This window comes from Lutra lutra, chromosome 6, assembly GCF_902655055.1.
Source record: "Lutra lutra chromosome 6, mLutLut1.2, whole genome shotgun sequence".
NCBI classification, from domain to species: Eukaryota; Metazoa; Chordata; class Mammalia; order Carnivora; family Mustelidae; genus Lutra; species Lutra lutra.
In genome coordinates this window covers 34,520,218-34,532,888 of record NC_062283.1, presented here as the reverse complement: position 1 = coordinate 34,532,888, position 12,671 = coordinate 34,520,218, and positions in this window count along the sequence as shown.

Here is a 12,671-nt window from a genome sequence, read left to right as displayed (position 1 = left end):
ACAGGACACGGCCCCAGCAAAAAGATTACAACTCACTGAAATCTCATGCTAGTTATCATTTTTTAGCAATAAAGTATTTTTTTATTTAAGACCTAGATTTTGTTAGACACAATGTTATTGCACGCTTACAAGACCAGAGTGTAGTGTAAACATAACTTTTATAGGCACTAGGAAACCAAAAAATTCACTTGACTTGCTTTATTGGGATATTTGCTCTATTGTGAAGATCTGGAACTGAACCCACGCTATCTCCAAGACAAACTGTAATCACTTTGCAGGGTGATAGATGGTAACTAGATTTATCATGGTGATCGTTTAGTACCATATATAAAGGTTGAATCACCATGACGTGCACCTGAAACTAATGTAATATTGTATGTCAATTACAATTTTTTTTTAAGAAGAGAGAACTCACTTAGGAGCAACATGGAAGAGGAGATAGAAAAAATTAACATCCTTTGCCAATGAACCTAGAGCTACCCGAAGTCCTGAGCTACAACAGAGGGAGCACGAAAAGCAGCAGCAATCAAGCAAAGGAACTAAAGAAAGATGGCAGAGGGTGCCTGTATGATGATAGTAACAAAACAGGGATCCCTGGGGGGCTCGGTCGGTTGAGTGTGTGCCTTTGGTTCAGGTCACGATCCCAGGGTCCAGAGATCGAGCCCTGCGTTGGGCTCTCTGCACCATGGGGAGTCCCCTTGCTCCTCTCCCTCTGCCTTTCCCCTCCACTCATGCTCACGCTCTTTCTCTCTCTCTCATCTCTCAAATAAATAAATACAATCTTAAAAAGAAAGTAACAAAACAGTAAAAAAACAATATGGTAGCAAATACTTACGTAGCATTTACAATGAAGCTGAGGCTCAAGAAGGGCAACCATCCCAGGTCACGCAGTATTCGGCAGAGGCTGAATTCAAATATAGGCCGTCTGGCTCCAGACTCTGTGTTCATGATCTCTCTGTCCCATGCAGCCTCATTTCACACTGTCTCACACACACACACACACACACAAATGTGAGAAGCAGCAAAGTACAAGCCTTGAGAGTGAGGAGCACGCCCTCCGGGGCAAAAACAAAATCTCTTATTTGGAGCAGTGGGAGCAGGTCATCAGCTGGTAGCAAGAACCTCCCTGGACCTGCTTTTGTCCTAATGAACAGCTGGGGAAGGCTGATGGAGGAATCACACAGGTGAGCCCTATGCAGTGGATTAAAGATGGCTACCTTTTCCTCCCCGCTCTTCCCACAGAGTCCAGTCGATTTCCCTCCCTTTCAATCAGCAGGATCGGAGACATGTTTCAATCCACAGAACGTGTCGCTAGGGATTCTCTGTAACATTCAAGGCTGGTCTTTAAGAGATCTGCCATTTCCACCTTTGCTCTTTGAACCACTCCTTCTTGAAACCCAGTTGCGGTCACAGGGAAAGGTCCCTAACAAGGACCATCCAGGGGAGCGGGCAATCATGGAAAAGGTCAGCCCCAGCCCCAGCTGAGCTTCTGGATTACATATCAGAGCTCCAGCATGCCTCCTGAACCCTGACTGAGAGAGAGAATTGGGGGCAAATAAATGGTTGCCTCTGTTTTAAGTCAATGATTTGGGGTAGTTTGTAATGCGACAATAGATAATCGAAATTACATGTGTGCAGAAATCAGCCCCTGTGATGGGAGGAGAGCCTCCCCAACTTTGTTGATCTTTTAAAAACACAACTTTTGGTTGCCTTGATTTTCTCTCTTGTTTCCTATTCTCTGTTTTATTTTCACTCCAATCTTTTTTATTCCCTCTGCTTGTTTCGGGTTTTGCTTGATCTTCCTTTTCTAGTTTCTTAGGGTGGAAGGTTAGGTTATGAGTTTGAGATCTTTCTTTTTTCCTATAGGCACTCACGGCTATAAATCTCCCTCCCAGCATTGCTTTCACTGCATTCTGGAGAGATGCTTTGGCATGGGGCATTTTTGTTTTCATTTACCTCAGAGTATTTTCTAATTTCCCTTGTGATGTCTTCTTCGACTCATGGGTTATTTAGGATTATGTTGTTTAATTTCCACATATTTGTGAATCTTCCAGATTTCCTTCTGGTATTAATTTCTAATGTCATTCCATTGTGGTCAGAACACACTCTGTATGATTTCACATTTTAAATTTATTGAGGCTTGTCTTATGACCTAACATATGGTCAATCCCAGAGAATGTTCCATTCCACTTGAGAAGAATGTGTGTTCTGCTATTCTTGGATGGCTTGTTTGAGAAAGATCTGTTGGGTCTAGACGGTTTATATTGTTGTTCGAGTCTTCTATTTACGTGTGGATCTTCTATCGAGTTGTTCTATCCATTGTTGGAAGTGGGATATTGACGTTTCCAACTATCGTTGTTGAATTGTCTATTTCTCCCTTCAATTCTGTCAGTTTTTGCTCCATGTGCATTGAGGGTCTGGGACATATATGTTTATAATTATTTTGTTTCCTTGATGGAGTAAGGAAATGACCCATTTATCATTATAAAATAACATTCTTATCTCTAATTTTTTCCTAGAGTCTCTTTTGGCTGATATTTATGTAGCTACTCTACCCCTCTTTTGGTTTCTATTTACATGATAAATCTTTTTCCCATCCATTTATTTTCAACTTATTTGTGTCTTTGAGTCTAAAGTGTGTCTCTTGTAGACAGCATATAGTTAAAACAGTTTTCAAATTCATTCTGTCAATCTCTTTCAACTTGAATGCCTAATCTTATTTACATTTAATATAATCACAAATATGGTAGGATTTACATTTTGCTATTTGTTCTCTGTATGTCTCGATGTCTTGACATCTTGCCTTTTTCTCTATTCCTCCATCACTGCCTATTTGTGTTAAATAGCAATTTTCTAATATAACATTTTAATTCCCATATATATGAATTAAAATGTACATATATAGGAATATATATAACATTTTGATTCTCATTATATATATAGATAATATATATATTATTTACTTAGTGCTTGCCATAGGGATTACAAGTAACATCTTAATTCAGATTAATACCGACTGCAATATAGTGATATATTTAAAATACATATTTGGTCATTCAGATAACCAAAATATATTTCTCAGATATATCTGGGCTTCATCCACAGTTCCTAAAAATGCTTCAGAGCCATAAAGTTGAACTGAGTGTCTTATTAATAACAGCAGTGTGTTTTGGACCCCACTTGAGGGCAGGGGCTTGTTGCCAGGAAGATTAGCCATGTGATTAGAGGGTTGGAACTTTCCATCACATCCCAATCTCCAGGAAGGGTAGAGGGGCTGGAGGTTGAATCAGCCAATGACCAGTGACTTAGTCAATCATGACCATGTAGAGAATTGAACATGTGGAGATGCAGGGAAAATGGCAAGACAGGAGGGTGCATGGAAACTCCCCAGAATGTAGACAGTAAGTCTAGGTAACATCTGTCCCCATACATAGTTACAATTTTTTTTTTTTTTTTGTGATACGAACTTTTTTTTAAGGCTATTTTTTCAAATTCCAGTTAGTTAACATACAGTGTAATATTAGTTTCAGGTGCAAAATATAGTGATTCAACACTTCCACATGTCACCCGGTGTTCATCACCAGTGCCCTCCTTAATCCCCATCATCTGTTTCATCTACTCCCCCACCCCCTCCCCTCTGGCAACCATCAGTTCTCTAGAGTTAAAAGTCTGTTTCTTAGTTTGCCTCTCTCTTTTTTCCCCTTTGCTCATTTGTTTCATTTCTTAAATTCCACATATGAGTGAAATCATATGGTATTTTTTTTTCTCACTGCCTTCTTTTGCTTAGCATAACACCAACTCCATCCAGGTGTTGCAAATGGCAAGATTTTGTTCTTTTTTATGGCTGAGTCATAGCCCATTGTATATATACACCACACCCTCTCCATCCATTCATCTTGTGATAAGAACTTTGAAGATCTGCCCTGTTAGCAACTTTCAAATATGCAACATGGTATTATTAACTCTAGTTCCTGTGCTGTACATACATCCCCGTGACTTATTTTATAACTGGAAGTTTGTACCCTTTGACCCCCTTCGCCATTTCTCCCACCCTTCACTTAGATCTTTAGAAATCGTTTTCTTAATTCTTTAATCATATCTAAAATAATTGATTTGAAGTCCTTTTTTTTTCTAGTAGGTTCAATTCTGGACTTCAGGAATGATTTCTATCAATTGCTTTTGTTCTGTGCATGGGCCATACTTGGTTGCTCCTTTCCATGTCTCATAATTCTTTGTTGAAAAATGGACATGTTCAGTAGTATACTGTGGCAATTCTGGAAATCAGAATCTCTCCCCCACACACACACAGTCTATTATAATTGTTTGTTGTTATTGTTGTTGTTTGTTAGGTGATGTTTCTGAACTGATTATGTAAGGTCTGTGTTCTTTGTTGTATGTGGCCACTGAAGTCCCTTCTTGGTTAGCTTATTGGTCAGCAAATGACTACACAGAGATTTTTTTTTTTTTTTTTTAGATTTTATTTATTTATTTATTTATCTGACAGAGAGAGATCACAAGTAGACGGAGAGGAAGGCAGAGAGAGAGAGAGGGAAGCAGGCTTCTTGCCGAGCAGAGAGCCCGATGTGGGACTCGATCCCAGGACCCTGAGATCATGACCTGAGCCGAAGGCAGCGGCTTAACCCACTGAGCCACCCAGGCGCCCCGAGATTTTCTTAACTAATGAAATCAACAAGTCTCCCAGTCTTTGTCAAGGAGTTCCATGTTCAAATTGGAGCATGGCTTTGAAAATCAACCTAGCACCTGACTACTCTTCCTTACATGAAGACTCAAAGTCAGACAAAGGTGGGAGCCTAGAACATTCTGAGGTCTTTCCTCATCATGCATTTAGCTTTGGACATATTCACAATCCTACAAATGAATGCATGTGGCCTTCTAGATTCCCAGGAATATCTCAGAGCTTTTCAAGACCCCTCTAGACATCTCACTTCCCAGCTTTTCCTATTAATAGCATATATTCCAACCACCATCCACTGCCTCAGGAAGCCACAAAGTTTTTTTTTTTAATTGCCTATAATTGCTTTTAATAAACACACACAACAACTTGCACCAGGAAAAGGCTTTACGCACTGGGTGAATTCTGAGTCAGGTCAAATACAGAGATAGCCTTAGAAGGGGGAGTCTTCCAAGGAGCCACTAGACTGGTCAAATAAAAGTCATCCTGTGAGAATGAGGCTGTGAAGTAGCTCTACCCCCATTCTTCTCCCTTCAATGGCTGCCATGTTGCTGGTTTCCACAGTGAGTGCAGTTTGTTAGTTTCCAAAGCTACTTCAGAGTGGGAGAGTAACAGATGGCCTCAGGGACAAGTTAAAACACTAAAAAGCTGGGCCCTGGCTGGTTCAATTGTTTAAGTGTCTGACCTCAGCTCAGGTCATGATCTCAGGGTCCTGTGATGGAGCCCCACATCAAGCACCAATTGGGCTCCCTGCTCAGCGGGGAGTCAGCTTTTCCCTCACCCTTTGTCTGTCACTGCCCCTGCTTGTATTCTCTCTCTGTGTCCAATAAATAAATAAAGTATTAAAGAAAAATAAAAATTAAAAAAATAAAACACTGAAAAGCTCAGAGGATTCTGGGAATATGGGGCAGAGTAGGAAGCACCAGGAATAGTCTCCCTACATACACAGCAGTTGCACTGGCAAAATCTGTCTGATGTAACATTTTGGAACTCTGGAATCTATGGAAGGCTAGCAGCTTCCAGGAAAAGACATGGATGACAAATTGCAGTTAATTTCATTAAATCTCAGCCCTTATCACAGCTACCTATCTCCTTCCCACAGTCATGTGGTTGGAAGCTGTACAAATTATCTGGGAACAACTACACAAAGCCTGCGTGAAGCTAGGGAGGGCAAAAAGGACCTTAATCTCCAAATAGTAGGTATCTATGTACTGACTGATTATTGCTGCTTCTGATTATAGAGGTACAAAGAAGCAGACAGCCATTATTGCAATTGTGCAAGCTTCTCCCTCTCTAGGTCAGGTGACTGCTAAGAAGATTTAAAGGGCTAGCACACTTCCCCCTCATCCCTTATCTTTCATATTTCTCCTTTTGGGAGCCAGACTTTAAAGATTAGGTGGGTGGCTTAACCAGTTAAGTATCTGACTTCAGCTCAGGTCATGATCTTGGGGTCCTGGGATTGAGCTCCTCAGGCTCACCACTCAGCAGGGAGTCTGCTTGTCCCACTCCCTCTTCCTCTGCTCCTCCCCTTGCTCATGCTCTGTCTCTCTCTCAAGTAAATAAATAAAATCTTGAAAAATAATAATTTTTTAAAAGATTAAGATATTCAAACACATATATAGGGAAAATTAGAGAGTAACCACAAATGCCTAGAGAAAGACTGAAAAAAAAAAAAAAAAACCCAAAACCTGACAAGACACTAAGTTTATACCTTAGGCTGATGAGCAGCACAGTGACAGTCTAGAGCAACCAGAAGAGAAAGCAATAAACAAAAACAGTAGTGGGCAATCCCTTGGAAGCTTTGTACTATCACTTTGCTCTTGCTCAATAAATATTGCTTTGCTGCCCACCACTCTGTCTGGTCCACCTCTTAATTCTTTGAAGTGGTGTGACCAAGAGCTATGGATACCAAGGGAGAAAAAAATCCTATAATAATACTGAAGCATCTATTACTGAATGAGACTCATGCAAGGGACTCTTTTGACAAATACAGGTTTTTTATATCTTTAAGACCATAAAACTGGAATGGATGCAGGAACCTCAGAATATTTGGGGACCTGGAGAAGAGGAATTCACCCAAATTCACAGGACAAACTGTCTCTACCTTTAATGAACACCAAAACCTGTACAATCCAAAACCTGATCCCTCCTTCTCAGGATGGCATATTCTGTATATATCTATGAGGTCCATCTGGTCCAATGTGTCATTCCTGGAAACCTATAAACTTCCAAAACTGAATCAGGAAGAAATTGACAACCTGAATATACCAATATCTAGTAACAAGATTGAAGCAGTGATCAAAAACCTCCCAAAAAACAAGAGCCCAGGACCTGACAGATTCCCTGGAGAATTCTACCAAACATTCAAAGAAGAAATAATACCTATTCTCCTGGAGCTGTTTCAAAAAATAGAAACATGGGCGCCTGAGTGGCTCAGTGGGTTAAAGCCTCTGCCTTCAGCTCAGGTCATGATCTCAGGGTCCTGGGATCAAGCCCCATATTGGGCTCTCTGCTCACCAGGGAGCCTGCTTCCCCACCCCCCGCCTGCCTCTCTGCCTACTTGTGATCCCTCTCTCTCTCTCTCTCTCTGTCAAATAAATAAATTAAATATTAAAAAAATAGAAACAGAAGGAAAACTTCCAGACTGTTTTTATGAAGCCAGCATTACCCTGATCCCCAGACCAGGCAAAAACCCCACCAAAAAGGAGAATTTCAGACCAATATCCCTGATGAACATGGATGCCAAGATTCTCAACAAGATCCTAGATCCAATAGTACATTAAAAAGACTACCCACCATGACCAGGTGGGATTTCTCCATGGGATGCAACGGTGGTTCAACATTCACAAACCAATCAACATGATAGAACAAATCAATAAGAGAAGAGAGAAGAACTACACGGTCCTCTCAACTGATGTAGAAAAAGCATTTGACAAGATACAGCATCCATTCGTGATTAAAATGATTCAGAGTATAGGGATAGAGGGAACATTCCTCAACTTCATAAAATCTATTCATGAAAAACCCACAGCAAATATCATCCTCAATGGGGAAAAACTGACAGCCTTCCATTTGAGATCAGACACATGACAAGGATGCCCACTCTCGCCACTGTTGTTCAATGTAGTACTAGAAGTCCTAGCAACAGCAATCAGACAACAAAAAGAAATAGAAGCCATTCAAATTGGCAAAGAAGGAGTCAAACTCTCTCTTCGCAGATGACATGATACTTAGGAAAACCCAAAAGACTCCACCCCCAAACTACTAGAACTCATACAGCAATTCAGTAATGTGGCAGGATACAAAATCAATGTACAGAAATCAGTTGCTTTCTTATACACTAACAATGAAAATATAGAAAGGGAAATGAGAGAATCGGTTCCATTTACTATAGCACCAAGAACCATTAGATACCTGGGAATAAGCCTAACCAAAGAGGTAAGGGATCTGTACTCATGGAACTACAGAACACTTTTGAAAGAAATTGAAGAAGACACAAAAAGATGGAAGACCATTCCATGCTCATGGATCAGAAGAATAAACATTGTTAAAATGTCTATATTGCCCAGAGCAATCTATACTTTCAATGCCATTCTGATCAAAATTCCACTGGCATTTTTCAAAGTGTTAGAACAAACAATCCTAAAATTTGTATGGAACCAGAAGAGACCCTGAATTGCTAAGGAAACGCTGAAAAAGAGAAACAAAACTGGGGCCTCATGTTGCCTGATTTCAAGCTTTACTACAAAGCTGTGATCACCAAGAGAGCATGGTACTGGCACAAAAACAAACACATAGACCAGTGGAACACAGTAGAGAGCCCAGATATGGACCCACAACTCTATGCTCAAATAATCTTCGAAAAAGCAGGAAAAAATATCCAAAAAGACAATCTCTTCAATAAATGGTGCTGGGAAAATTAGACAGCTACATGTAGAAGAATGAAACTCGACCATTCTCTTACACCATATACAAAGGTAAACTCAAAATGGATAAAAGACCTCAACATGAGGCAGGAATCTATCAAAATCCTAGAGGAGAACAGAGGCATAGTAATCTCTTCGACATCGCCATAGCAACTTTTTCAAGATATGTCTCCAAAGGCAAAGGAAACAAAAGCAAAAATGAACTTTTGGGACTTCATCAAGATCAAAAGCTTCTGCACAGCAAATGAAACAGTCAACAAAACAAAGAGGCAACACACAGAATGGGAGAAGATATTCACAAATGACACCATACACAAAGGGCTAATATCCAAGATCTGTAAAGAACTCCTCAAACTCAACACACACAAAACAGATAATCACGTAAAAAAATGGGCAGACGACATGAACAGACACTTCTCCAATGAAGACATACAAATTGCTAACAGACACATGAAAAAATGTTCATCATCATTAGCCATCAGGGATATTCAAATCAAAACCACATTGAGATACCACCTTACACCAGTTAGAATGGCCAAAATTAACAAGACAGTAAACAACACGTGTTGGAGAGGATGTGGAGAAAGGGGAACCCTCCTACACTGTGGTGGGAATGCAAGTTGGTGCAGCCACCTTGGAAAATAGTGTAGAGATTCCTCAAGAAATTAAAAATAGAACTTCCCTATGACCCTGCAACTGCACTACTGGGTATTTACCCCAAAGATACTGATGTAGTGAGAAGAAGGGCCATCTGTACTCCAATGTTCATAGCAGCAATGGCCGCAGTTCCAAACAGTAGAAAGAACCAAGATGCCCTTCAACAGATGAATGGATAAAGAAGATATGGTCTACATATACAATGGAATATTATGCCTCCATCAGAAAGGATGAATACCCAACTTTTTTTTATCAACATGGATAGGACTGGAAGAGATTATGCTGAGTGAAATAAATCATGCAGAGAGAATCAATTATCATATGGTTTCACTTACTTGAGGAGCATAAGGAATAACACGGAGGACATTAGGAGATAGAGAGAAGTGATTTGGAGAAAATTGGAGGGGGAGACAAATCATGAGAGACTATGGACTCTGAGAAATAAACTGAGGGTTTTGGAGGGGAGGGCGAGCCTGGTGGTGGGTATCATGGAGGCCACGTATTGCATGGAGCACTGGGTGTGGTGAATAAACAATGAATGCTGGAACACTGAAAGGAAATAAAATAAAATGAAAAAATATATAAATTGCCCTAAACTTAATAAAAACATTTTATGTTGAAATCAAATAAACAACTAGATAACTAAGGGAAAAAAAGCAGTAGCAAAAACAGCAAACCCTGGAGAAAGGGGAAAGAGTACTGATTTTCAGAGTTAATAACACATTATTAGATTCAAATAACCAATATTCAATCCAAAAAAAAGTCACAAGACATACAAAGAAATGACAAAGTATTGCCCATTCCAAAAAATAGTAACTTAACATAATTTTTCTCTGAAAAAGATCTAGTGGCAGATATAACACAATGATTTTAAAACAACTTTCTTATATATGTTTCAAGAACTCAAGGAACATATGGAAAAAGTCAAGAAAATAATGTATAAAGAAAATGGAAATATCAAGAAAGAGAGAGAAAACAAAAAGAAACCAAAAAGTGAGGGAGGAGTCAAGATGGCAGAGAAGTAGCAGGCTGAGACGACATCAGGTAGCAGGAGTTCAGCTAGATAGCTTATCTAACCATTGCGAACACCTACAGATCCAACGGAAAATCAAAGAGAAGAAGAGCAACAATTCTACAAACAGAAAATCAATCACTTTCTGAAAGGTAGGACCTGCAGAGAAGTGAATCCAAAGTGACGGGAAGATAGACCGCACGGGGAGGAGCCGGCTCCCGACAAGCGGCGGAGCAATGGAGCACAAAATCAGGACTTTTAAAAGTCTGCTCCACAGAGGGACATCAATCCAGAGGCTAAACCAGGGGGAAGCACACATGGGGTCAGCGTAACCCCAGGTCCTGCGGGGTCACAGAAGGACCGTGGGTGTCTGAGTGTCGCAGAGCTTGCAGGTATTAGAGCAGGGAAGCTGACTACAGTGACAAAGCTGAGGAGTGAGCTCTCAGCTCGGGGTTACCTTGAACCGGGCGCACAGGCTCGGTGACCTCGGAGGGCGACCGGAGGCCAGGGAGATGGAGTGACTGAGCACTTTTCTCCAAGCGTGCAGCTGGAGGCCAGGGAGACGGAAGCGACTGAGTACTTTTCTCCAAGCACGACCAGAGGCCAGGGAGATGGGGGCAGTTGGGCACTTTTCTCTAGGGGTGCACTGAGGAGCGGGACCGCGAGCTCTCGGCTCCTCCAGGCCAAGACTCGGAGGCCGCCATCTTCATTCCCGTCCTCCGGACCTCTACGGAAAGCGTTCAGGGAACAAAAGCTCCTGAAAGCAAACCCGAGCGGATTACGTAGCCCGGACCCTGGTAAGGGCAGTGCAATTCCGCCTGGGGAAAAGACATTTGAGAATCACTACAACGGGCCCCTCCCCCAGAAGATCAACAAGAAACCCTGTCAAGACCAACTTCACTCACCAAGGAAAACAGTGGAATTCCAGAGGAGGAGAAAGCAAATCTTATCTGGACAAAATGACAAGGCAGAAAAACTCACCACAAAAAAAAAAGAACAAGAGGCAGTACTGAAGGCTGGGGACCTAATCAATACGGACATTGATAATATGAAAGATCTAGAGTTCAGAATGACGATTCTCAAGGTTCTAGCCGGGCTCGAAAAAGGAATAGAAGATATTAGAGAAACCCTCTCCGGAGAGATAAAAGCCCTTTCTGGAGAAATAAAGGAACTAAAATCTAACCAACTTGAAATCAAAAAAGCTATTAATGAGGTGCAATCAAAATGGAAGCTCTTACTGCTAGGATAAATGAGGCAGAAGAAAGAATTAGTGACATAGAAGACCAAATGACAGAGAATAAAGAAGCTGAGCAAAAGAGAGACAAATACCGGACAACGAAGAGAGAATTCAAGAGATAAGTGACACCATAAGACGAAACATTAGAATAATTGGGATTCCAGAAGAAGAAGAAAGAAAGAGGGGAGCAGAAGGTATATTGGAGAGAATTATTGGAGAGAATTTCCCTAATATGGCAAAGGGAACAAGCATCAAAATCCAGGAGATGCAAAGAACGCCCCTCAAAATCAATAAAAATAGGTCCACACCCCGTCACCTGATAGTAAAATTTACAAGTCTCAGCAACAAAGAGAAAATCCTGAAAGCAGCCCGGGAAAAGAAGTCTGTAACATACAAGGGCAAAAACAATAGATTGGCAGCAGACTTATCCACAGAGTCCTGGCAGGCCAGAAAGAACTGGCATGATATATTCAGAGCACTAAATGAGAAAAACATGCAGCCAAGAATACTATATCCAGCTAGGCTATCCTTGAAAATAGAAGGAGAGATCAAAAGCTTCCAGGACAAACAAAAACTGAAAGAATTTGCAAACACCAAACCAGCTCTACAGGAAATATTGAAAGGGGTCCTCTAAGCAAAGAGAGACCGTAAAAGTAGTAGATCAGAAAGGAACAGAGACAATATACAGTAACAGTCACCTTACAGGCAATACAATGGCACTAAATTCATATCTCTCAATAGTTACCCTGAATGTTAATGGGCTAAATGCCCCAATCAAAAGACACAGGGTAACAGAATGGATAAAAAACCAAAACTCATCAATATGCTGCCTACAAGAAACTCATTTTAGACCTGAAGATACCTCCAGATTTAAAGTGAGGGGTGGAAAACAATTTACCTTGCTAATGGACAACAGAAGAGAGCTGGGGGTGGCAATCCTTATATCAGATCAATTAGATTTTAAGCCAAAGACTATAATAAGAGATGGGGAAGGACACTATATCATACTCAAAGGGTCTGTCCAACAAGAAGGCCTAACAATTTTCGATCTCTATGCCCCTAACATGGGAGCAGCCAACTATATAAACCAATTAATAACAAAATCAAAGAAACACATTGACAATAATACAATAATAGTAGGGGACT